Genomic DNA, 23,239 nt, shown 5'->3' with positions numbered 1-23,239 from the left:
AGCAGCAGATCAGCATATTATACTGATTTCTGAAGATCATGTGACACTGAAGACTGGAGGAATGATGCTGAAAATACAGCTGCGCATCACAGAAATACATTACAGTTTAACAGAGATTCACATAGAAAACAACTGTTTTAAACAGTAATAATATTTCACAATTTTACTGCTTTTGCTGTATTTTGGAACAAATAAATGCAGACTTGATGAACAGAAGAGACTTCTTTAAAACACATTAAATATCTCACTGTTCAAAACCTTTGACTCTCGTGTAATTTAAAGCCATCATTGTGTTAAATGAGAAAAGCATGAAATAGAAATCACAAAAAGTAGCTTTAGAATTTTTTTTTTCCTTTTCTTTTTTTAATTTAAATTTTTTGGGTGAACTATCACTTTTTAGTTAGTTTTTATTAATATGGATGTTTTGTTTTAATTTCAGATTTTTTATTATTATTTATTATTGAAATTATACTCTAAATTAGAAACTCAAGCTACCAGTAGTCAAGTCATTGAATCGTTCGTTCAATCATTCGATTCGTTCAAATGGCTGATTGATTCAGGAATGAAGTAAATGATTGAATCATTGAGTCACTGGTTCACCCGATTCGTTCAAAGCGCAGATTCATTCAGAAATAGTGTGTGTTGGAGCCACACAACAGTTCTGCTTCGGCTTTAAAGGGGTCATATGATGCTTTTTTAAAGATCATTATTTTGTGTATTTGGTGTAACAGAATATGTTGACATGCTTTAGTGTTCAAAAAACACATTATTTTTCAAATACTGTAGATTAGGGGGCGTGGCAGAGTCTTAACTTTGATAAAGAATATCTCTTTGGTTTTGAGACTTTAGTCTTTGCAACTTCAGGGATCTTATCTATGCACAATCAGCTTGTAACACTCCAAAGAGAAAGGAACACTTGAAATCGCATATGACCTCTTTGATAGGCACTCAGTGCTCACGCGTGTGTTTCAGGACTCTGCTGGCGTTGGGCTGTCATGTGGTCCAGGTGAAGGTCAACGCTGAAGAGGAGCTGAAGAAGCTCAAGCTCCCGAAGAAGTGAGTGTCTCATCAAGCCGATTCACACGCACTCAATAAATGCATTGCCACACATTATCTGCTGATGTTCATGTTTGAGGCATTAACGCGAACACATGTTGCTTCATTTTTAATAGCATTACTCGTTCATCTTCACAAGAGTGTGATTTTAGTATTATTAATATATTTACATTTACATTAGCGACTTACAAATGAGGACGATAGAAGCAATCAAAACTAATAAAAGAGCAACAATATGTAAGTGCAAATGACGAGTCTCGGTTAGCCTAACACAGTACACGGTATAAAATATATCATATATAATATAAAATACCAATTTGGACTGTAATGCGTAATTTGCATATAATATCATATAATGTAGGCAGATTACTGTTATAGTTTTTTATTTATAGTTTGAATTAGATTTTATTTTAACTTTTTTATTTAATTTTATTTATTAAATTTTTTTATTTTAGTTTAATTTTTAGTAATTTTGTTGCGTGCTTCTGACATTTTTTATTCGTTTGTGTTTTTTAATTATTGCTATTTAGGTTTAATTTATTTTTATTTCAGTTTTAGTTAATTTTTAGCTTTTATTCATTTATATTTATCATTCATTTATAGATTTTGTTAATATTTTGAATTAGATTTTATTTTTATATTTAAAGTTTTTTTATATATATATATTTTTTTTAATAAGTTTGTTGTGTGCTTTTGACATTTTTTATTAGTTTTTGTTTTATTTTTATTTTTTTATTTGCAGTTAGTAATTTTAGTGCTTCAACCAGTGTTATTTTAGCATTATTAATATCCTATTATAGTTCTTATTCATATTTTTATTTCAGTTTTAGTTTGAGTTCATTTTTAGCTTTTATTCATTTATATAATCATTCATTTATAGATTTTATTAATATTTTGAATTAGATTTTATTTTTATATTAAAGTTTTTGTTTCAGTTTTAGTTTTTTTTTTTTATGTGTGTCACTTGTATTAGTTTTTTAATTTTTTATTACTATTTAGGTTTTATTTTTAAATTTTTATTTCAGTTTTAATTTTTAGTTATTTCCCGGTTTTCCTGTTCATTCAATGAATATATTTCTGTTTAGTGTACATCGTGTCAAAGTTGCAGTGATTTTCCAGCTGGTTTATATGATGACAGGCGCTCGTTAGGCCTCATTGTGTGTGTAGTGAACTAGAAAGTAAGGGCACTAGACTGTAGTTGTTGTTTCATTAGCGTGCGGCGTGTTTTCTGCAGTTATATGATGTCTAACGGCTACAAGCCGTCGCCGCTGGATCTGTCAGATGTCAAACTGAGCGCCGCTCAAGAGCTGCTGGTGGACAAACTGGCAGAAAACGCTCACAACGTCTGGGCCAAGGACCGCATCAAACAGGGCTGGACCTACGGCATCCAGCAGGTGAGAGAGGATGTCTTCTCCATCATGTATTTCTGTTTTGTTTTGTTGTTTGTTGTCAATGTATATGTCACCATTATGTGTATCTTTTCATTTATAGTGAATGAATATTGTGTTATTGTTGGCTGTCTTTGTTAGTTTTATGTTACCTGCCTAGGGACTGCAGATGAAAAGTAGTTATTGTTACTAATTCTGGCATATTTACATGGTGTATATTTATACAACAATGTTCATGATTAGGGAATATGCATGGTCCCTATTAAATAAACCAATAAATAAAATAGTCTGTCTGAGCCAATCACAGCGCGCCTCTCTCTCTCTCTCTCTCTGTCTGCAGGATGTGAAGAGCAAGCGAAACCCTCGTCTGGTTCCGTACGCTTTACTCGACGAGCGCACCAAGAAATCGAACCGCGACAGCCTTCGGGAAGCCATTCGCACGCTGATCGGATACGGATACAGCGTCGAGCCGCCCGACCAGGACGCCGGTGAACACCACTGCACTCTTTAGAAATTAGATTTAGACATTTTTTTTTTTTACTTCTCAAATTATTTTATTTTTTACTTGTCAATTACTTGTCAGTTCTTTTTTTAACTTGCATTTCAAATTTTTTTTATTTTGACTTTGCAATTTTTTTTCAGTTTTTTTTTTTTTATTTTTTCAGATTTTATTTATTTTTACTTTTCAATTGTTTTTCAGATTTTTAATTTTTACTTTGCAATTTTTTTCAGATTTTTTTTTTGTTTTTTTCAGATTTTTTTTTTTACTTCTCAATTACTTCTATTTTTTCAGATTTTTTAAATTCTTAGTTTTTTCCCTCAGATTTTTTATTGTTTATTTCTCAATTCCTCTTTTATTGTTTTTATTGTTTTTATTTATTTTTTTTTACTTCTCAATTACTTCTCAGTTTTTTCAGCTTTTAATTGAATGGGTGTTGTTGTTGTTGTTGTTGTTGTTGTTTAAATATCTTTAGGCTTTATTGTTGATCTATCAATGACAAATAAGTCATTAAATCCCAAAAATCTGGAACTTTTTATTACTTCTCAATTTTTTCAGCTTTTCATTAATATTTTAATTTTTTTAGGTTCTATTGTTATTCTTTTGTTTATTACTTATTATTATTAAATGAAGCAAAAGAAAATTACTCTTTTAGAAAACTCTAAATATTTATGTATTTATTTGTACATTTTCGTTTTTTGACATTTCTTTGTGTATTTATGCATTTATTAATTTTTCACATTTCTTTGTATGTTTATGTATTTATCTTTCTTTGTATATGTATTTATGCATTTATTTATGACTTATTTTGACAGCTTTGGCATTCCATATTAACAAGCTAAAAGATGTATTTATACATTTTAAGAGACTTACGGTCACATCATAACATCAAGCTATCAAAAGAAAAATTGTGATATATCTGGACACCTGGTGTTTCACTGACAGTAGTACACTAACAAGTGCTGGCATACAAGAACAGTAAAAGCAGCAAACGCTTTTGGCTTTTGATGCTACAGCTGGTTTAGCAGCTGGTTTTGTACGTGTGTTTGCTGTGTCTCAGGTCACGTGGTGGAGCGGCTGAGCATCGATAAGATCCGTTTCTTCCGCGTGGAGCGCACGTACGCGGTGAGGACGGGCCGGTGGTATTTCGAGTTCGAGGCGGTGACGGGTGGAGACATGCGGGTGGGCTGGGCTCGGCCCGGCTGCAAACCCGACGTGGAGCTGGGAACGGACGAGCAGGCCTACGTCTTCGACGGTCATCGGGTGAGCGGGGAAACGCTGAAGCCCGTCAGACCTCTTCTGACTACCGGAAATGGAGAAAGGATTACCAAATCCTTGCTCTCGGAATGAGATTACGTATCATAATATAGGCTGCTAGCTGTGTAAAGAACAGCAGGTCGAATAGGCAGCGTTTGCTCGCTGTGTGTGTTTTTATTTGATAAGACCGAAAACAGAACAGACAGTACGAACATCCCCTTCCATTTAAAAAAAAAATTCTTTAAAACAGTCCGAGCTTCGTCTGAGCCACAACAAATCCATAAAAACTCACACATAGACTGTACATCAGTGTTAATTTTGACAGCAAATTTAGTTTTAGTTTTAGTCATAGTCTTTTGACTAAAATGCCATTTAGTTTCAGTCATATTTTAGTCATCTGAATTGTTTTTAGTTTTAGTCTAGTTTTAGTCGACTAAATATAATTTTTTTTAGTCGACTAAATCTACAGTAAATGTAGTCGGCTAAAATCTAATGGGTTTAGTTACAGTGCATTTATTAAGCATTTCTCTAAAATGTCCAAACTCATTATATAGGTGTGATATTAAGGTTTTATCATGATAGACACAGATTTAACTGCGGTGACACACAACACGCCTTTATGTTAAGATTAAATAAAACCACTTCTCATAAAGAACAAGAACATGGTCTTCTTTTTAATGAAATACCAATGGTTATATCGGCTAATTATGCATTCTTTATAGCAACTTTTTTACCATATTCTTCATTCTTTCAAGCAGACATGTTTATTTCTATAAATAAATTTAGATAAATTTTTAGGGCTACTAAAGTTTTTCAGTCAAGAGCAGTGCGTGATTTTCTGTCTTTCTGTTGTTGCTTGATTAACATCAATGACTCGGACAATAGCAACTAAATTAGGCTGCTGTCCCTTTAAAACTGAATGCACCGCTGCAATGAATGCAATGTACTGATGCACGTTCTCCCTGCTGTTTACGTTTACTTCAGACGTAGTCAACTGTGTTTACGTGAATACTCGTCAGAATGGACAATTCGACATCATGTTGTGTGTAATTCTCCGTTCATGCGACGCGAAAGAGTACTCGCGCGCTGTGTGAGAGGCGCTTTCTGTGTGTGTACGCTTTGGTGTCTTCTCTCAGGAAACCGGACCGAATTGAGTTCTCTTGCGTCGCCAGATTTATCTATATGTCTGCTCTTCTTTTACTCCCACATATTGACATTTTTGAACGTGTTATGAGACGTGCAGCAAGTGTATGTTAGCTTATGTTCATATGTACGCATCTAACCTCCGAACCACGCAGCAGTTTCCTTCTGAATGAATCTCTTCCCAAATCGTCCCTCCCTAACATTTTCGTCTCGTTTTTAATACATCAGTACAGAAGCGAAACAGCACTCGTCTTGTGGTTTTATGGAGTCTTCTGTGTTTTGAGTGTTATTTTATTGTGGAGAACGTTTGACTGAAGAACATCAGAAAGACAAAACGATCTAGTGTTTGGATATTATGTTGCATATTCCGATCATGCTCAGCCGTTGGATCACCGTCGGCATCTCTGTTCTCCAGGTTTCATCCCGGTCTGTAGTTTGGGTCTGTCTCAGGTGGGCCGTATGAATCTGGGGAAGGACGCCAGCACCTTTAAGTACTACACCATGTGCGGCCTGCAGGAGGGCTTCGAGCCCTTCGCCGTCAACATGAACCGCGAGGTGACCATGTGGTTCAGCAAACGCCTGCCCACCTTCTGCAACGTGCCCAAAGACCACCATCACATCGCGGTGAGCCTCGAGACCTTCCTTTCCTTCTCAGTGTCCTGTCGAACCTTAATGAACTGCTTTTGTTCCGGAAAGAGCTGTTCTGGGCTCCTCCAGGACCTCACATCGATTCGGATGGAAATGTTCCAGATCAATATGAATGCATCTGTTTGGTCCTGTATCAGGGTTTGTGTGGCTCTAAAATGATCTTAATTCCACAGATTAAAGCCTTAAAATATCTTAAAGGGGTCATAGGATGCCCATTTTCCACAAGTTGATATGATTCTTTAGGGTCTTAATGAAAATTCTATAACATAGTTTGGTAAAAATTTCTCAATGGTAGTGTAAAAAACACCCTTTTTACCCTGTCAAAATCAGCTCTGTTCACAGCGACCCGTTTTGGTGCATTTCCCTTTAAATGTTAATGAGCTCTGCTGGCCCCGCCCCTCTCTTCCGAGCTGCTCTCAGAGAGACTGTTTACTTTAGCTGCATTCATCGTGAAACTTGCTAATTAGCACATTATTAGGAAAGGCGATTTGCAAAGATTCATTACAAAACATACTCACTTCTTCTGTAGATGAGGCTGGATCACGAATGATTCGCGCGAACATAGACGCAGTTATGTAAATCGGGGACGCATTCCCTTCAGAAACAATGTAATCCACTGCATCTTCAGCGGCTCAGATGTCGGGAGTAAATGACGACTGCTGTTCATTATTACATCCAACAACAGAACACCTCAATCGCTTAGGAGTCATTCTTGTCTACATCTGCTCAAGCGGTGAAACAATGGCCGACTGATGACGGCTCACTCAGGGCGGGGCTAAGGTAAAACACTACTGTCAATCAAACTATCGTGGGAGGGGCCTGTTTTTGTGATGTCACACAGACAGGCATCTGAGATCGGCTTGATTTGAGAAAGGGGTAAAGATTTTAGTAGATTAACAAAAAAGCACTGGGTGGATTTTAACATTATAGGGTGGTTGTGTACACACACTGCCAACACATTTCAGTTCAAACAACTTGTAAAAGTGCATGTAGCATCCGATGACCCCTTTAAATCAGAGCTGAAAGCAAAAAATGGACATCTTCCTCAGTATATTTTGTATATACAAGATATTTGTTCTTGTTTTAATCATAAACTCCCTTCATTTTGATCAGTTTCTCAGAAAACAAGACTTGGTGTCTTCTGTCATTGTGCTTCTCCAGTAAATGTGTCTTGATTTAAGGATGTTTAAATGTTTGTACTGGAAAACAAGGCATAATGCAGTGCCATCAGAAGGTACAGTAAAAGTTATTTCCATATTAAAGTTAAAGGGATAATTCACCCAAAAATGAAAATTAGCCCATGATTTACTCACCCTCGAGCCATCCTAGCTGTATATGACTTTCTTCTTTCAGACGAATCCAATCTGAGTTATATTTTAAAAATCCTGGCTCCTCCAAAAGTTCAAACAGCTTGTAAAAGTGCATGTAGCATCCTATGACCCCTTTAAATCAGAGCTGAAAGCAAAAAATTGACATCTTCCTCAGTATATTTTGTATATACAAGATATTTGTTCTTGTTTTAATCATAAACTCCCTTCATTTTGATCAGTTTCTCAGAAAACAAGACTTGGTGTCTTCTGTCATTGTGCTTCTCCAGTAAATGTGTCTTGATTTAAGGATGTTTAAATGTTTGTACTGGAAAACAAGGCATAATGCAGTGCCATCAGAAGGTACAGTAAAAGTTATTTCCATATTAAAGTTAAAGGGATAATTCACCCAAAAATGAAAATTAGCCCATGATTTACTCACCCTCGAGCCATCCTAGCTGTATATGACTTTCTTCTTTCAGACGAATCCAATCTGAGTTATATTTTAAAAATCCTGGCTCCTCCAAAGTTTATAATGGCAGTGAATGGGTGTTATTTTTCAATAGCCCAAAAGAAGTTCAATAAAGTGCATCCATCCATCATAAAAAGTGCTCCACACGACTCCAGGGGGTGAATAAAGACCTCCTGTAGCGAATCGATGCGTTTTTGTAAGAAAAATATCCATATTTAATATCTACCTTACGCTACGTCTACGTCATTCGCCGGAATGAACGCGCGTACGCCAGTTAGCGGAAGCTGAAGATTACGGTTTATAATGTTTTAAATATGGATATTTTTCTTATAAGAACGCATTGATTCTCTACAGGAGGTCTTTATTCACCCCCCGGAGCCGTGTGAGGCACTTTTTATGATGGATGGATGCACTTTATTGGACTTCTTTTGGGCTATTGAAAAATAACACCCATTCACTGCCATTGTAAACTTTGGAGGAGCCAGGATTTTTTAAATATAACTCCGATTGGATTTGTCTGAATAAAGAAAGTCATACACACCTAGCATGGCTTGAGGGTGAGTAAATCATGGGGGGATTTTCATTTTTGGGTGAACTATCCCTTTAAGCAATTTTTAAATGAAAAAGTAATAGAAATCTGCACAAAGCTGCATTTTCAAACTTGCAAATACAACACTGTGCTCGCTAGACGAGAACATATCGATGCATTGTGCTCCTTTAATTTATTCCTTCAGTTTTCTTTCATTGGTCTCGAAAAGGTCATGAAAACGCCTTAAATTGACCTTCGTCAAAGCTGCAGGATCGCTGTGTATGCGCGGTGTTTGAATCCCGCCGTGTGTGCAGGTCACTCGGATCGACGGGACGGTGGACGGTCCGCCGTGTCTCAAAGTCACCCATAAGACGTTCGGGACGCAGAACAGTAACGCTGACATGGTGTTCTGCAGACTCAGCATGCCGGTGGAGTTTCACTCCAGCTTCAGGAGCAGCTCTTGCACGCACATCAACGGCCTGAGTGAGGACGAGCCGCTTAAGCTCAGACACAGGTCAGAGAAGAAGACAGCATGAGATAGATATCAGTGTGATTCCGGCATTCTGAATGCGTCATCCAGAGCTCTTGTTTGTTTATCATCTGAACGTTTCTAAAGGCATCCAGTGAAGTCCACCAAACACTCGGATGAAGGCAGGAGAGCAGATTACAGCAGCATCACCACGGTAAGTCATCAGCACCGAAGCCTCTTCTCCTCCAGAACCGTTATGAGAATAAAGGTTATTGATATTCTTTTTATTTGCATCTTTCGGTGTCGGCGTTTTCTATGTTCCTTTAAAGCGCCAGTGAAATGCTCATTATTTAAGGTGCGTTCACGCCAAAACAACAACATAAACTATAACGATAACTATAACAGTATCTATAATAACTGTAAAGATAAGTATAACAGTAAGTATAATGATAAATATAACTATAAATGTAACAACAACTATAATAATTAAAACAATAAATATAACCGCAAATATAATAACTGTACTGATAACCATAACAAACAAATATAGTAACTATAATGATAAATATAATAACTATAATGGTAAATATTAAAGTTATATATTAAATTAACGACAACTATATCTGTAACTATAATAATTATGATGATAACTATAATAATAACTGATAATTATAGTGATAACAATATAATGATAACTTTAATGATGAGTAACTATAATGGTGACTATAACTATAACAACTACAACGATAACTAGTTATATATATATATATATGATGATAAATATAATAACTAGAATGATAAATACAACATTAAATATAATAAAAACATTATCTATAACAATATAGATTACTATAATAATAATGATGATGATAACTATAACTATAATGATAAATATATAGCGATAATGATAACTATAATAATCATAATTATAATAATAATTTATAAGGAAGAAAAAGAAAAAGTAGTAACAATAACTATAAAAATATTTAAAACTATAACAAATAACTAATAACTATAGTGATAATGATAAATATAACTATAATGCTAAATATAATCATAACAATATAACTGTAATGATAAATATAATAGTAACTATAATGATAACTATAACTTGCATTCACACCGACAAATAGTAAATGTAATCGCAGCACACGCTTTAAAGGTTCGATTTTTGTGTGTTTTTGATTGAATGTTTTTATTGTTCGTCATTCTCTTTGTTGTTATCGTTATAGTTCTGATGTGGACTCTGCTATTCGCTAGTGATTGGATATAATTATTGTTATAGTTATTGTTCTTGGTGTGATCGGGCCTTTATTGACCCTCAAGCTCCAAAAAGAGCTCCATGTAATGTTTGTGAGGTCACATGACTCCTCAGGATGTGTGATTTGAGCGTGACGTCTGCGTCTGTCTCCTGCAGTACTATCATTCGGTCAGGATATTTGCGGGTCAGGACCCATCCTGCGTCTGGGTCGGATGGGTCTCCCCTGACTACCATTTTGTAAGAAAAATATCCATATTTAATATCCACCTTACGCTACGTCTACGTCATTCGCCGGAATGAACGCGCGTACGCCAGTTAGCGGAAGCTGGAGATTACGGTTTATAATATTTTAAATATGGATATTTTTCTTATAAGAACGCATTGATTCTCTACAGGAGGTCTTTATTCACCCCCCGGAGCCGTGTGAGGCACTTTTTATGATGGATGGATGCACTTTATTGGACTTCTTTTGGGCTATTGAAAAATAACACCCATTCACTGCCATTGTAAACTTTGGAGGAGCCAGGATTTTTTAAATATAACTCCGATTGGATTTGTCTGAATAAAGAAAGTCATACACACCTAGCATGGCTTGAGGGTGAGTAAATCATGGGGGGATTTTCATTTTTGGGTGAACTATCCCTTTAAGCAATTTTTAAATGAAAAAGTAATAGAAATCTGCACAAAGCTGCATTTTCAAACTTGCAAATACAACACTGTGCTCGCTAGACGAGAACATATCGATGCATTGTGCTCCTTTAATTTATTCCTTCAGTTTTCTTTCATTGGTCTCGAAAAGGTCATGAAAACGCCTTAAATTGACCTTCGTCAAAGCTGCAGGATCGCTGTGTATGCGCGGTGTTTGAATCCCGCCGTGTGTGCAGGTCACTCGGATCGACGGGACGGTGGACGGTCCGCCGTGTCTCAAAGTCACCCATAAGACGTTCGGGACGCAGAACAGTAACGCTGACATGGTGTTCTGCAGACTCAGCATGCCGGTGGAGTTTCACTCCAGCTTCAGGAGCAGCTCTTGCACGCACATCAACGGCCTGAGTGAGGACGAGCCGCTTAAGCTCAGACACAGGTCAGAGAAGAAGACAGCATGAGATAGATATCAGTGTGATTCCGGCATTCTGAATGCGTCATCCAGAGCTCTTGTTTGTTTATCATCTGAACGTTTCTAAAGGCATCCAGTGAAGTCCACCAAACACTCGGATGAAGGCAGGAGAGCAGATTACAGCAGCATCACCACGGTAAGTCATCAGCACCGAAGCCTCTTCTCCTCCAGAACCGTTATGAGAATAAAGGTTATTGATATTCTTTTTATTTGCATCTTTCGGTGTCGGCGTTTTCTATGTTCCTTTAAAGCGCCAGTGAAATGCTCATTATTTAAGGTGCGTTCACGCCAAAACAACAACATAAACTATAACGATAACTATAACAGTATCTATAATAACTGTAAAGATAAGTATAACAGTAAGTATAATGATAAATATAACTATAAATGTAACAACAACTATAATAATTAAAACAATAAATATAACCGCAAATATAATAACTGTACTGATAACCATAACAAACAAATATAGTAACTATAATGATAAATATAATAACTATAATGGTAAATATTAAAGTTATATATTAAATTAACGACAACTATATCTGTAACTATAATAATTATGATGATAACTATAATAATAACTGATAATTATAGTGATAACAATATAATGATAACTTTAATGATGAGTAACTATAATGGTGACTATAACTATAACAACTACAACGATAACTAGTTATATATATATATATATGATGATAAATATAATAACTAGAATGATAAATACAACATTAAATATAATAAAAACATTATCTATAACAATATAGATTACTTTAATAATAATGATGATGATAACTATAATCATAACTATAACTATAATGATAAATATATAGCGATAATGATAACTATAATAATCATAATTATAATAATAATTTATAAGGAAGAAAAAGAAAAAGTAGTAACAATAACTATAATAATATTTAAAACTATAACAAATAACTAATAACTATAGTGATAATGATAAATATAACTATAATGCTAAATATAATCATAACAATATAACTGTAATGATAAATATAATAGTAACTATAATGATAACTATAACTTGCATTCACACCGACAAATAGTAAATGTAATCGCAGCACACGCTTTAAAGGTTCGATTTTTGTGTGTTTTTGATTGAATGTTTTTATTGTTCGTCATTCTCTTTGTTGTTATCGTTATAGTTCTGATGTGGACTCTGCTATTGGAGTACTCGTAACACTAATTCCAGGTATCCTGAGAGGATAGGCAATGCAATTTATTTAATTCCATTTTCTAAATCCAACCAAAACAGAGCAAAATGTCCCCTTCGTTTTTTCGGTTATTTAAGTGCATCATCCGGGTATTTAAAGTGCACTTTTTCTTTTTGGAATTTTCAGCGTGAACACACTACTCGCATTATTTATACTACAAAACGTCATAGAATAGTGCGTAAGTACGCGATTTGGGACGCATCTAGTGAGTCCATGCTAACGTACAAAACTTAATAGCGAACTGTTCTCACATCATGCACCGTGCAGTGAAAGTCGAAAACACATAAACGAAGGTCTATATTAGAGTGCCGCCTCCATATTAATCTGCTTAAATGTAAATTAATTTAATCTTACAACAGTGTTGATCCGGGATGTTGTCATTGCGATCGTGACGACCGTAACATAATTCTCCCGTTTGCATTGTGGCTAATGCTTTATTATAAAGTGGAGAGTTCCGGAGCTTGGCTCTGATTGGCTGAGCCGCGTTCAAAGCTGTTGTGAATGACGCTACAAAGTAACACACACCTTTGTTCACGTCTGTGTGTTGCTCGGCAGCTACTTTGTAGCAACCACAACTGTTTCTGCGAAATATGAGATATGTGTGTCTGTGAGGTTCACTATTATTATTTCATTTCATTTTGAAATATGAGCTTACTCAGACAGTTCAAGGGTTTAATGGAGAAAGCTGCTGCACGGTTGGTTTGCTGATAGCAGTGTTTTTCCCTGCACAGTGAACAATCACCACATCTTCACACACTCTCTCTCTCTCTCTCTCTCTCTCTCTCTCTCTCTCTCTCTCTCTCACACACACACACACACTCTCACTCTCTCACACACACACACACACACACAGGTTAAACTCGATTAGGTGAGCTGCTCCTGAGCTCAGCGTTTGTTCAGTGTGTGTGACATGTCTCTGGGGTCTCAGCAGGGTTGTTCATCAGCGCTGCCCTATAAACACTCATTTACTGCTGGCAGACTCGTGACTCGTGACAGACTGATGAGCTGAGCGCATGATTTTCCCAGCAGCCCCTTTCCTTACCGGCCTGTGAGAGTCGCTCTAATGACGACACACACAGCACTTCCTCCAGCGTCCCTCCGCTCTCATTACACAGCACTCGCAGTACCCTGGTATTACCATGTTAGATTCTGTAAAAAACACTTTTTATTAGAGGTAAATGAATATAGTAATTAAATGGCTTTTAATGGTGATGACCGATATTTATGCATTATTTAACATTCATTTATTTACATTTAATATTAAATTTTTTATTTGAATTAATTAATTTATTTAATTAAAAATTTTATATATATATATAAACATTTTTGGGAGTTTTGATTTTGAATATTACATTTTTTGCAAAAAACATGGGTTCCTGAAATAATGCACCATGTTAAATTAATATGATTTTCCCAGGGTTTTTAATGATTGATTGATGGATGCAATGTTCAGATTCTAATTTTAATTAAATTGAATTGAATTGAATTTAAATCAAGGGAAGTTTAAAGATGAGAGCTGCTGATTTGAAGTCCATCTCAGGGTTATTATGAAAGAGAATGTCATCATATGAGCCTCTGATCGATGCCGTTTTAATAAAGCCTGAAGGCTTTGACTCTATAATGAATTCAGTTGAGATATTCTATTTATAGCGGCTGCTTCTCATCTCATTGCATAGGAGATTGAAAACCAGCTCAACCTGAAATCTGCATTAGCAGGTTCATTTAGAAATAAAACTCTGGTGACCTTTCCGGTCTCGGTGTGAAAGTGTCGGATCATATGGCAACTTCATCTCTATATTAATAATGACTGTTTCCAAACAGGTTTGATTTCACCAGTTTCACTTTAAACTAGGCTAATTAAGTGTATTCCAATTAACAATTGGAAATTAATCACACATCAATTAGGCTGAGAAACGACCAAATGCAAAAGAGCATTTAAAGTCATTAATGTGTTCAGTGAGAAAAGCATTGAATGAACATCACAAAAAAAGTAGCTTTATTTTGTTTTATTTTATTTTATTTCTTTATTTTAATTTTAATTTTTAATTTTAATTTTATTTGTTAGGGTGAAATATAAGCCGGACAAGTTTCTGTCTGAGATTCACTTTTTATTTCATTTCATTTCATTTTATTTGAATAATATATTCAAATTTTACTTAATTTTAATTAAATTGAATTTAAATCAAGGGAAATTTAAAGATGAGAGCTGCTGATTTGAAGTCCATCTTTAGCTTTAGAAGCTTTCGTATTGCATAAATAATGATAATAAATGTTTTTTATGAATATTGGAATATGACATGATTAGGAAAAATGAAATGATACTCTAAATATGAAACTAAAACCAGCTTATTGAGTGAGTCGTTGAATTATTCACTCGACCGATTTTCTAAACTATATGTGACCCTGGACCACAAAACCAGTCATAAGGTTTATGCATCATCTGAAAGCTGAATAAATAATCTTTCATTGATGTATGGTTTGTTAGGATAGCACAATATTTGTCTGAGATACAACTATTTGAAAATCTGGAATCTGAGGGTGCAAAAAAATCAAAATATTGAGAAAATCATCTTTAAAGTTGTTCAGATGAAGTTCTTAGCAATGCATATTACTAATCAAACATTAAGTTTTAATATATTTACGGTAGGAGATTTACTAAATATCTTCATGGAACATGATCTTTACTTAACATCCTAATGATTTTTGGCATAAAAGAGAAATGTATAATTGTGACCCATACAATGTATTGTTGGTTATTGCTACAAATATCCCCCAGCGACTTAACACTGCTTTTGTGCTGCAGGGACACATTATAAGAGGGTGTTTTTGCACTCGTATCTTTGGATGGGATGCTGCGTTGCACATGCATTTAACTGCACTAGATTAACATGTTAATTCTTCTCCTGTGTGTGTGTGTGTGTGTGTGTGTGTGTGTGTGTGTGTGATCTTTACTTAACATCCTAATGATTTTTGGCATAAAAGAGAAATGTATAATTGTGACCCATACAATGTATTGTTGGTTATTGCTACAAATATCCCCCAGCGACTCAACACTGCTTCTGTGCTGCAGGGACACATATTATAAGAGGGTGTTTTTGCACTCGTATCTTTGGATGGGATGCTGCGTTGCACATGCATTTAACTGCACTAGATTAACATGTTAATTCTTCTCCTGTGTGTGTGTGTGTGTGTGTGAAGCGAATCTGAAGGAGCTGATCTCTCAGACGATGGTGAGCTGGGCTCAGGAGACGCACATCCAGGACCCGGAGCTGGTGCGGCTGATGTTCAGTCTGCTGAGACGGCAGTACGACAGCATCGGAGAGCTGCTCCGAGCCACGAGGAAGACCTACACCATCAGCGCCGTCTCCGTCCACGACACCATCCACCTGCTGGCGTCTCTGGGCCAGATCCGCTCGCTGCTCAGCGTCCGCATGGGGAAGGAGGAGGAGCAGCTGATGATCCACGGCCTCGGGTGAGGACGAGCCCAACACACAGAACATAACACTCCAGAGCCACAAAACAACAACACTGCAAATAAAAAGAGATGGTTTTGTCTTGCTTTCCAGGAATTCTTAAAATGAGAGGAATTTACTTAAGAAGCAGAAGTGCGTTACATATTAGAATTAGTTTTTATGTATCATATCTTGAATGTATCACATGTTTGGAATGATTGATTCTTTTCTTTTTTTTCCAAATGTTTCAGAAAGAAGTCTCTTCTGCTCAGCAAAGCTGCAAATATACAGTAAAAACTGTGAAATATTATTATAATTTAAAATAGCTGTTTTCTATGTGAATATCTGTTAAAATGTCATTTAAATTTTAAAAAAGAAAGAAATGTAATTTATTATACGCTACCATTCAAACGTTTGGGGTAAGTACAATTAAAAAAATAAATACAATTAATACTTATTCATTATTATAATTAATCAGGATGCATTCCGTTAAAAGACATATTTCAAATAAATGCTGTTCTTTTGAACTTTCTATTCATCTGTGAATCCTGAAAAATAAACTGTACCACCGTTTCCACAAAAATATGAATGTTTTCAACATTGATAATAATCAGAAATGTTTCTTGAGCAGCAGATCAGCATATTATACTGATTTCTGAAGATCATGTGACACTGAAGACTGGAGGAATGATGCTGAAAATACAGCTGCGCATCACAGAAATACATTACAGTTTAACACATATTCACATAGAAAACAGCTGTTTTACATTATAATAATATTTCACATTTTTACTGTATTTTTGATCAAATAAATGCAGCCTCAGTGAGCAGAAGAGACTTCTTTCAGAAACATTCAGCTTGATTCAGAGAACAGGCGCAGCTCCAGTTGAATGTGTTTAACAGCGTGAATCTGATGTGTGTGTGTGTGTGTGTGTGTGTGTGTGTGTCTCAGGGACATCATGAATAACAAGGTCTTCTACCAGCATCCTAACCTGATGCGTGTTCTGGGGATGCACGAGACCGTGATGGAGGTGATGGTGAACGTCTTGGGAGGAGGAAAGTCTCAGGTGTGTGTTTGACTCGAACCTCAGCAGCTTCTCAAGCTCCAAGAACAAAACACACACAGCTTTCACAGTCATCAGTATCACCACATCATTTCTACTCTGTTTGTGACAGTTTAAAGTTATTATTTTTATTAATAGAATCTGTGAATGTTGATATGTTAAAACGGCTAACCGTGATTCACTTTGTGATTCCAAAAGATTCAAGATTCTGATTCGCTGTTTGTTCTTCACTAAATACAATTGAGGGGGGGGGGGGGGGGGGGTTTTTTTTTTTAAGGTTTTGGATTAAGTTAGATTTATTTTAAAATATAATTAAATAATTTTAAGTCTCTATTGGTTGAGAGCCACGGCTCTAAAGTGATTCATTAGACTGATTCAGAATAACTAGAGAGTCTTTTTGACTGATTCATTCAAAGAAGCAGTTCATTAGAGTCATCCTGTGTAACGCGTGATTGCAGTAACACACTAATGACGTGTTCTGGAGTGCTTCAATGTGTGTGTGTGTGTGTGTGTGTGTGTGTGAGTGAGTATGTGTATGTATGTGAGTGTGTGTGTGAGAGTATATGTGTGTGTGTGAGAGTATATGTGTGTGTGTGTGTGAGTATGTGAGTATGTGTATGTATGTGAGTGTGTGTGTGTGTGTGTGTGTGCGTGTGTGTGTGTGTGTGTGTGTGTGTGCGTGTGTGTGTGTGTGTGTGTGTGTGTGCGTGTGTGTGTGTGTGTGTGTGTGTGTGCGTGTGTGTGTGTGTGTGTGTGTGTGTGCGTGTGTGTGTGTGTGTGTGTGTGTGTGCGTGTGTGTGTGTGTGTGTGTGTGTGTGCGTGTGTGTGTGTGTGTGTGTGTGTGTGCGTGTGTGTGTGTGTGTGTGTGTGTGTGCGTGTGTGTGTGTGTGTGTGTGTGTGTGCGTGTGTGTGTGTGTGTGTGTGTGTGTGCGTGTGTGTGTGTGTGTGTGTGTGTGTGCGTGTGTGTGTGTGTGTGTGTGTGTGTGCGTGTGTGTGTGTGTGTGTGTGTGTGTGCGTGTGTGTGTGTGTGTGTGTGTGTGTGCGTGTGTGTGTGTGTGTGTGTGTGTGTGCGTGTGTGTGTGTGTGTGTGTGTGTGTGCGTGTGTGTGTGTGTGTGTGTGTGTGTGCGTGTGTGTGTGTGTGTGTGTGTGTGTGAGTATGTGAGTATGTGTATGTATGTGAGTGTGTGTGTGTTGTGTGTGTGTGATGAGTCTTTGTTGTCTAGTATTGATCCAAACACACACATGCAGCAGCAGATCAATGGCACAGGCTCACATGAAGACGTGTGGATCTGATGAATCCTCCTGATTCTGTTTCCTTCTGTAACAGGAAATCGCCTTCCCTAAGATGGTGGCGAGCTGCTGCCGCTTCCTGTGCTACTTCTGTCGCATCAGCCGTCAGAACCAGAAGGCCATGTTTGATCACCTGAGCTACCTGCTGGAGAACAGCAGTGTGGGATTGGGTGAGTGATACTCAAACACGGCACATAAAGCAGAGGAAACGGGTGAAAACCCACAGAGGAGCTGAAGTCATCGAGAACTGAGATGATGTGCTGCCCTCTGCTGGTGTGTGTGAGAGAGCGAGAGCGTGTGTGTGTGTGTGTGTGTGTCTGAGAGAGAGAGAGTGTGTGCGCGTTTTTGTGACAAATGAGGACATAAATTTGTATAATGACAAAGGTATGACAGGTATTACAAGGAGAAGGTGACTTTTCAGGACATTACCCCATGTCCCCACTTTTCAAAACGCTTATAAATCACACAGAATGGAGTGTATTGAAAATCTGAAATAGCAGAAAGTCTCCTGTGAGGGGTAGGTTTAGGGGTAGGGTTGGTGTAGGGCAATAGAATATACGGTCTGTACAGTATAAAAACTATTACGCCTATGGAGAGTCCCCACTTTTCACAAAAACAAGCCTGTGTGTGTGCGTGTGTGTGAGTGTGTGTGAGTGTGTGTGTGTGAGTCTGAGTGTGTGTGAGTGTGTGTGTGTGAGTCTGAGTGTGTGTGTGTGAGAGAGAGAGAGAGAGAGAGAGAGAGAGTGTGTGTGTGTGTGTGTGTGTGTGTGTGTTTCTCCTTTCTTACATTATGGTTTAGTCCAGTGATTCACAAACGTTTTCATCAGTTGAACCCGATCAAGTGAAAATAAGTGCCCATGAGATTAGTTTAACAGCATATTCACACTCACGGTTCTCTGATGTTAGTTGATGGTGACACGCAGGTAAACAAATCAAATATTAAATTTTTTTTTTAGTGTTTTAGAGACGGAGATTGTTTTTACTTACAATTATTTTATTTTATTTGACATTTTTGTGATTTAATTAATTATTAATAAATGTTTTATTTTGATTGTTTTTATTTTAAAATTGATTATTTTAATTTTACATTTTTGTAATTTAATTAATTATTGGTAAGTGCTTTTTTTTATTATTTATTTTAATTTGACATTTTTATGATTTATTAAGTGTTTTTATTTTGAAATTATTCATTTTAATTTCAATTTCTTTTGTAATTTAATCATTTATTGGTGTTTTATTTTGATTATATTATTATTTTAATCAAATTTTATTTTATTATGATTAAAAAAATATTGATAAATGTTTTATTTTGATTTTTTTCATTTTACAAATATTTATTTTTTTTCATTTTTATGATTTAATTCATTATTATTTTAATTCATTATTTATTTTGATTATTTATTTTTATTTAAAATTATTAATTTTAATCTGACATTTATGATTTAATTAGAAAGTCTTTTATTTTAATTATTTTTATTTAATTTTTAAAATTTATTGTTTAATTATTAGTAAGTGTTTTATTCAGATTGTTTTTATTTATTTATTTTTAAATTTTTATGGTTTAATTATAAGTAGGTCTTTTATTTTGATTATTTGTTTTAATTTTTTTATTTACATTTTTATGGTTTGATTATTAGTAAGAGTTTTATTTTGATTGTTTTATTTAAAAAAAATTTATTTAAAATTTAAAATTTTTATGGTTTAATTATTAGTAGGTGTTTTATTTTGATTGTTTATTTGAATTTGGCATTTTTACGAATGAAAGATCAGCTGTTCATGTATAGTCAGTGTATTTATGAACCCCTGCTGTAACGCAGCATCTCCGTCCATGAGAGGATCCACTCCTTTAGACGTGGCGGCTTCATCGGTGATGGACAACAACGGTCTGGCGCTGGCGCTCGAGGAGCCCGACCTGGACAAGGTGTGTGTTTACAGCATAAGATGGGTTTCCTTTCACATTTGGTCCCGTTTGGTTGCATCATGAAGTTGCAGTGTTGATCTGTTTGTATAACCGATGATGCACTCATGCGTCGGTGTGTATGTGTGCAGGTCGTGACGTATCTGGCCGGCTGCGGTCTGCAGAGCTGTCCGATGCTCCTGGCCAAGGGATATCCAGACATTGGCTGGAACCCTATAGAGGGCGAGCGTTACCTGTCCTTCCTGCGATTCGCCGTGTTTGTCAATGGTAAATAAACACACACACACACACACACAGGTTTGTTTTTGTGAATTGTGGGGACATTCCATAGGCGTAATGGTTTTTATACAGTACAAACTGTATTGCCCTACACCAACCCTACCCTTTACAGGAAACTTTGTGCATTTTTACTTTCTCAAAAAAACTCACTCTGTATGATTTATAAGGGACATGGGGTAATGTCCCCAACGCGTGCACACACACACACACACACACACACACTGTCACAAGGCCGGAGTCAAGAGGTAAGTGAACACACAGGTAAGTTTATTGACAGTTATTGATGGTTGAGTTGGCTGAGAACAGGTGAGCAGAAACACTATAGACAATTCTTGGGTTCTTAGCTGAGATCGCTGATGCTGGGTCTTTAGCAGGTTTGTCTGGTGATGGCTGGAACAGAGGAGGACAGGATCGAAGGAACGCTGGAGTATCTGGAGGTAAGCACATGCAGGTAAGTAGGGAGAGTCAGGCTAGTTCAGGTATGTGAACGGTAGACCGGACGATGAGTGTCTGAGTGGAGTGTGCTTATGAAGCAGTGCTGATTGCAGGCTGCAGGTGCGGGTGATTGTGATCTGGTGAGAGTCGTGACTTGAGACTGTGGTGACTGTGACTGTGTGGAATCCCTGACATTACCCCCTCCTCCAGGGGCGGCTCCTGGCGGCGACGGCCTCAGGGTGCGGGACGATCAGGATGGAGATGGTGAAATTCAGTCAATAGAGTGGGATCGTGTACGTCGTCCCGGGCCACCCAGGATCTCTCGTCAGGTCCGTATCCCTCCCAATCAATGAGATATTCAAGCCGGCCACCCCGTCGCTGCAAATACAGAATGTCCCGGACCTGGTAGACAGATGGTTGGTCTAGGATTTCTGGAGGAGGAGGTGTCTCCGGCTCAGTGGGTCCTGGTGCAGATGGAGAGAATGGTTTTAAGAGTGAAACATGGAAGGCAGGGTGAATGCGGTACCTGGGGGGGAATTTGTAGCTGATAGGTGACCTCGTTGAGCTGCCTCTGTATGGGGAACGGACCAATGTAGGGGGGACTCAGCTTTCGGCATGGCTGGCGGAGGCACAGATCCCGGGTAGACAGCCACACCTTCTTCCCTGGCTGGTATGATAGGGTATCGGAGCGTCGGGCATCTGCGAAAGTCTTGTGCCTCCGCTGAAGGTGGATGTGAGCTGAGTCCCACACTCTCTCGCTTGCTTGGAACCAGTGGTCCACAGCTGGAACCTCATTGGAAGGGAGTCAGTCCAGTGGTGCCCAGGCGAAGAGAGTTCTGGGCATACTCGCCCAAGGGTAGGAAGCGGCTCCAGCTGTGCTGGTCGTCATGGCAGTATGATCGGAGGTAACGTCCGAGCTCCTGGGTCTTATGCTCAGTCTGGCCTTTTGTCTGAGGATGGTAGCCGGAGGACATGTTCACCGTGACTCCCATAAGCTGAAAGAAGGCCTTCCACACATGGGAGATAAATTGGGGGGGCCCCGGTCCGAGACGACCTCCACCGGGAAACCATAGTTCCTGGAGACATGGTTAAACAGGCATTCGGCGGTTTCTAAGGCCATGGGGAGTCCCTTGAGGGGAATGAACTTGCACGCCTTTGAGAAGCGATCTACTTCAACCAAGACACAGGTGTTGCCGTCAGAGTTGGGGAGATCTGTCACAAAGTCAATTCTAAGATGGGACCATGGCCGACAAGGGATGGGCAGCGGCACGAGCTTGCCTACCGGGAGGTGACGGGGCGTCTTCGACATGGCTCAGACTGAGCAGCTGCGGATGTACCCGATGACATCCCGGGTCATACTGGGCCACCAGTAGTGAGCTTGGAGGAGCGAGAGGGTCCGTATGCTGCCTGTGTGTCCAGAGCCCGGAAGGTTGTGCACTGAGCCCAGAAGGAGTTAACGTTGAGACGTGGGAACATAGATCTTCCCTTCTGGGCCTCCCAGCGCTCCGCGGTTCATGGAGCGTGGCGACACGGATGTTCTCGGAGTTGTCCCACTGGATGGGACTAACAATGATGGCTGGAGGGATGATGGGTTCTGATTCTGAGGGTGATTCCGGAGAGTATAAGCGTGGTAAGGCATCCGCTGTACAATTGTGGTTTCCGGGATGATAGGTGATGGTGAAATTTAAACATGTGAAGGATAATGCCCAGCAGGCTTGACGGGGGTTAAAGGGATCATATGATGCTATTTTAAAGATCATTATTTTGTGTATTTGGTGTAGCAGAATATGTTGACATGCTTTAATGTTCAAAAAACACATTATTTTTCAAATAATGTACATTATTGTAGGTCCTCTATGCCCCGCCTCTCTCAAACACGTCGTTTTCAACAACCCCCCCTCCTTTGACAAGTGCAGTCTGCTCTGATTGGCCAGCTGACCCAGTGCATTGTGATTGGCCGATGCTATGATTTCTGACAGGCAGTTAACTCTCCTGTGATGTGACCCTGTTCCCCTCACACACAGTCACACTCACACACACGACGCAGTTGCAGTTACTCTGCGCAAAACTCCACATTTGAACAGTCAATAGCAAATACTTAAACTAATAACAAAACATACTTACAGTCACTGATTCAGAAGTGACAGATTGTCATAGCAAAGTCGGAATTGACCCTTTTTTTTGTTTTAAGAAATAGCCTTTGTGCACAGCCAGCCTTGTACTCTTCTAGGTTCAAAAAACTGTCGTCCATAAAATGCGTTGCACAAATTCGAACATCTGGGTTGTGCTGTTGTTGTAAATAAATCTTAACCAATGATTCCTAACTGCATCTACTTCCGGAAGGCCAAATAAAGTGCTTTTGCTTTCGGCACTGAAATACACAGCATCTGCCTGACATGGCTGCATCAACACTACTGCT

At 37.9% G+C, this 23,239-nt stretch overlaps 1 pseudogene; it reads left to right on the top strand.

Annotated features, from left to right (window-relative positions):
- The window catches only part of LOC107567341 (ryanodine receptor 3-like), a 151,036-nt pseudogene that overhangs the window by 52,981 nt on the left and 74,816 nt on the right, over positions 1 to 23,239 (top strand).

The sequence above is a fragment of the Sinocyclocheilus grahami genome, unplaced genomic scaffold (assembly GCF_001515645.1).
Source record: "Sinocyclocheilus grahami isolate Dianchi unplaced genomic scaffold, SAMN03320097.WGS_v1.1 scaffold1149.1, whole genome shotgun sequence".
In the NCBI taxonomy this organism is placed as follows: Eukaryota; Metazoa; Chordata; class Actinopteri; order Cypriniformes; family Cyprinidae; genus Sinocyclocheilus; species Sinocyclocheilus grahami.
This window is presented reverse-complemented; position numbering and strand designations above follow the sequence as displayed.